This window comes from Chrysochloris asiatica, unplaced genomic scaffold, assembly GCF_000296735.1.
Source record: "Chrysochloris asiatica unplaced genomic scaffold, ChrAsi1.0 scaffold00037, whole genome shotgun sequence".
In the NCBI taxonomy this organism is placed as follows: domain Eukaryota; kingdom Metazoa; phylum Chordata; class Mammalia; order Afrosoricida; family Chrysochloridae; genus Chrysochloris; species Chrysochloris asiatica.
This window is the reverse complement of record NW_006408555.1, coordinates 18068532-18073660: the sequence shown is the minus strand read 5'-3', so window position 1 is coordinate 18073660 and position 5129 is coordinate 18068532.

The window sequence follows — 5129 nt, the reverse complement described above, 5'->3', positions numbered from 1 at the left end:
GGTCGCTATGAGTCGGTTCCAACTCGATGGCACCTGACAACAACAACGTCTTATTCATTGCAAATACCTTTTTAAACCACATAAAAGGCAATTATACTTATGGACCTCACCAGATAGAATACACAGAAACCAAATTGACTACATCTGTAGGAAGAGACAATGTAAAAACTCAGTTTCATCAGCCAAAACATTCTTAATCCGGTTACAACCTTGATAGGATGTAAGGGGAATTTCCCTGGGCTATAAGCTGTAACACTTTTTATTTTACTAGAGAATGAAGCAAGCAGAGAGAGAGGACCCTATTACCACCAAAAAAAAAAGAGTCAGGAGTAGAGTATGCCCAGTAGACTCAGGTTCCTGTACTGGGAAACTCCTAGATCCAGGGGAACACTGATGCCAGGACATACAGAGAACTCCAAAGAATCCTGGACCTTCCTCAGAGAGAAAAATCCTTCCCCTGGAGCTGGTGCCATGAATTTGAACTTCTAGCCTCCCAAATTGTGATAGAATAAATGTGTTTATTAAAGCCACGCACTTGTAGTAGATAGCCCGAGACAGCGAAAACTTGCCCCTTCATTCCGAATCAGGGAGTGCAAGGATGGTTGAGGTGGAAACCTGTTTATTTTTCAATTTAAAATATTCATTTTTCCATTGGCCTGGGCTTTTTTTCAGTAGATGCAGAAACCAGTTTTAGGTCCATTGGAGGGTTTTAATTTCTCTTCTAGGTAGGCGTCTGTATTGCTATAATTGAAGGGTCGTTAATTAGTTAGCCTTCGAAGTCTGCTTTGTTTCTTGAAGCAAGTCATAAGCCAAGCAAGCTAACCAATTCAGCAATGGAAGCAGCCTTCCAGTCTTTTAACTAAGGCTGAAATTTCAGGCTGCATTCAAAGCCTCCATATTTCCTTTGTTTAAAGGACTGAACCCAGGATGTTCAAAAAAAAAAAAACTTACAGAATTATTCTACTGGATATACTTTCACATTTATTTTGTTGCAAGAATGGATTGTTGTCCAATCAGTTATTTGGAGAATGGCCTTGGGATTACTACACATAGTTTCTGGCCTCTATATTGAACTTCTGCAAGAATGGTTTCAGTTCTGTATCTGTATCTAAAGCTAAATTATCTTGAGGACCTTGATATATAGATAGATAGATAGATAGATAAGCACTGGACAAAAAGGTTAGTTGAACTGCAAAGTCAGCTGTTCAAACTCACTAGCTGCTACCCAAAACCCCTATACAGGTTTGCTATGAGTCAAAACCAGCTTGACAGCACTTAACAACAATCACAACAACATATTTATGCATGCCTGCCTTCTTGGAGAAGTAGTGGCTTGGACAGTAGAAACACTGTATGAACCCGGAGTATCTAGTAGTGCTAAAAAGTAAGGAAGTATTTAAGAAATGATGAGGGACAGTTGAATGAACACAGAAGTCAAACTGAAAGAGCTCCCAATGGCCAAAGCTGGAACAATTTGGCAACAGAATAAATAGTAACAATATGAAATTATAGCCCATAGAATAAAATATTGTTTCATGAATCCATACTGATATAAATAATTCATTAAATGAGAGAGAAGGGACAACGCTCCCTTATAGAAGACTTGCAATGAATAAATGTAGAAGGAATCATGGAAGTGACCACAATTTCCTACATCCTATGTTGGTGAGAAGCAACTGGGGTTTTAAAAGCTCATAAACAGCTATCTAAGATGCACCTGTTGGTCTCTTCCTGTCCAAAATAAGAGTAAAAAAAAAAATGAATATGCATGAAAACAATCAGTCCATTGCACTAAATGCACCATGGGGACAGCAGCCTCCACAATCCTGAGATCAGAAGAACTAGATGGTTCCCAGCTATACTACCAACTGCTCTGAAAGGTATCACACTAGAAGTTCCTGGATAGAGTGGGAGAAAAATGTGGAACAAAACTCAAAATCATAAAAAAGAGACAAGGCTTACAAAATAATAATAAAGTAATTAAATAAATGCAAACTCATTACTAGAACACTATAGTAATAATTGTTGCAAACAAGAGCCACTTTGCTACAAATTGTTAAAATTTAAGGAAAAACAGGACATTTGAATACTCTTAGAGAATTTTCCCCAAGATAATTATTAGTTACAATGGGAAAAATTGTAACTGCATAGTAAACAAGCATAACCAAATGACAAACATCACCAATAATAAAATATAGTGACATCACATACTCCTGGTATGATACACTGAGAACATATTTCTTCTGTCATAGTCTTGCCAAAATGTATTTCCTCAATTTAAGCATGAAAAGACATCAGACAAAGCCAAACTGAGGAGCGTTCTATTTCTCTTCAATAGTCTCCATTTTATGAAACACAAGAAACAACAGAGGAACGATCACAGCTAAGAGGTAATGAAGGAAATATATCAACTCAATGAAATGCAAGATCCTGGAGAAAGAAAAGAACAGTGGAAAGTTGATGCCATCTAAGTGAAGTCTGCAGTTTATTTAATAGTGTTATAGCAATGCTAATTCTTAGCTTTGTTAATTATATCATCATTCTGTAAGAAGATGTTAACATTAGGAGAAGCTAGGGAAAGTGTATAGGAAACTCTGTACTTTTTTCCAATGTTTCTGGAAGTCTAAAATTGTTTCAAAATGGTCTTTTTGGGGGGAGCAAAAGGTTGAAAACTTCTTAGATATTATCAAACACCCTAAGGCAATAAGTCTCTGGGCCTGGGGGCTTAGGACCATAGTCTCAGGGGACACCATGTTCACAACTGGCACAACCTAGTCCACAGAGACAATCAATGCTTTACATACAGCTTTGGTGAGTAACATCTGGGATCTTAAAAGCTCATGAGCAATCACGTAAGGTGCAACTATTGGTCTCGCCATGTACAGAAGAAAGTGGGTGATGAAAACTGAAGATGCTTAGAATCAACTAGTCCAGTAGACCAATGAAGCAGGTGAACATCAGTCACCCTCAGACCAGAAAAATAAGATGGTACCTGGCTGCCACTACCAACTGCTATGAAAGGGATCACATTAGAAGGTCCTGGATAGACGGGGAGAAAATGTGAACCTTCAGGTCTGGAATAGAACTCATCTTGTGGCCCAATTTTCAGCCAAGCAGTACATAGGTATATAGGGGAGACGACAACACTAATAAGACCACCACCATGGATTGGTCAATTATTCATGATTAAAAAGGCAACATTTACCTAAGGACAAAGTTAGAAGGGATTGGAAGGAGGATAGATTGGAAATTAGAACTACAGGGAGGAAGTAGGAGAACTGTTGTTGCATGGAGGAGATTAAAATCACTGAGATGAAACAAAGTACTTGATGTGTTGAATGTAAAGCTGATGATCTGCTCTGTAAACCCTCACTCAACTTACAATAGAAAGTTGTTTTGTTTTTTTTAAAAAAAGGTCTTTGTGTTCTTTTTCTCTCACCAGAGTAGAACACTGCCATCTTTGAGGAGAAATTAAGGAACACACAAATAACCATAAACAAAGCAAGCCAAAACTCTCTGAATTAGGAAAAGGGAAGAAAATGGAGAATTGGAACATATGTAAGAGAATTAGACCCTGGTGGGATCTATTATATGGGTCCAAAGTGCCAGAAACAAGAGAATTCCCAGATACCTTTATGCATCCAAGGCAGAAGGGACTTTTGATCAATTCCAGGGAGGGAAGTCAGGAAGATCCTGTTATCCTACCCTGTTCCTCTCAATACTTCACCAGGCAAAAACAGAATGATGGTTGGACAAGTCTATTAGGAGAAAGCCTAAGACAGTTCTCACAGGTCTTTGCTTCAGGGGCATGGAGTAACATTCTTCAAGGTGACAGTGAGCTAGCAGAGCCACTGCCCACAGGATGAAGAAGACGCCATACGTGTGGCTTCTTGACCAGGATACAGACATCTCAGCTCACTCCAGTCAAGAGATGTCTATGGTGGACCAGAAGCCACCACTGATGTCAGAATCCAATCTAGGACCTTGGGATTTAGGCACACTTTGAAGAGACCTGTAGAGGTAGAGGGAATGAATGAATTCATGTTTAACCTAAAAATGATGGAGGTTTCTTAGAAGTAACTAAGAAATGTTTCCTGCCATTTAGCAGGAATGTGACTCAATAAAAAGACAGAATGATAGAAAAATAACGTTCCTTTTCCTTTGCACTCCTGAGTTCATACCTGCTACACACACTGGTCACCCATGTGATCTACAGTACTAGGTGTTTCCTAGAAATCTGTAAAGTGCTATGAGTATGAGCTAGGACCAACTGGGGAGCCACAAAATGTCACTCAATGCTCTGACTGGGTTTTTGTTTTCACTACAATTGTTCTTTCATGGGCACAGCTGTTACCAGGGAAAGGTCTGCTGGGACAGCATAAGGCAGAATTTACAAACATAATAAAGCGGTTGTCTAGGCAGATGCAGCGGAATTAAGGATGCCCATGGAGGAGATGAGGCATGAGGAAATGATGTTCTCAATAGAGATGCACAAGACAGTACAGAAGGCAAAATGGGCAGCGGGGGAGGCATTAATGAAGTCCAAGGCCCAAAGAATCAGTATACATGGAAGAGGATAGTTATGCCCTCTACAGGGCATTTGTTCCGCCATAGTCTTCAGAAAATATTGTGAGGGGTCATAGGATCTTCTTAAGAAACATTAGGGCCTCAAAGCACTCTTCCTCATCCATCTGGAAAACATAACTGTCAAAGGCATCTAAAGTTTATTCTATAATCCTTCCATTTTATTAATCATTGTTGTTGTTAAGTGCTATGCTATTAGTAATCATTCATAGGATTCCATATCTCCTTCAAGAAACAAAATCCAGTTCTCCACTTTACTTCTGACTTATCTTGCTTAGTAAAGCCATTATTTGTTGTTGTTAGGTGCCATCGAGTCGGTACCAACCCATAACGACCTTATGCACAGCAGAACGAAACACTGCCCGATCCTGGGCCAACCTCATTACTGTTGCCATGCTTGAGTCCATCGATGCTGCCACTTGGCCAATCCATCTCATTGGGGGTCTCCCTCTTTTTCTCTGACCCTCCACCTTACCAAACATGATATCCTCCTCTAGCAACGGGTCCCTCCTGACAATATGTCCAAAGTATGAGAGACGAAGTTT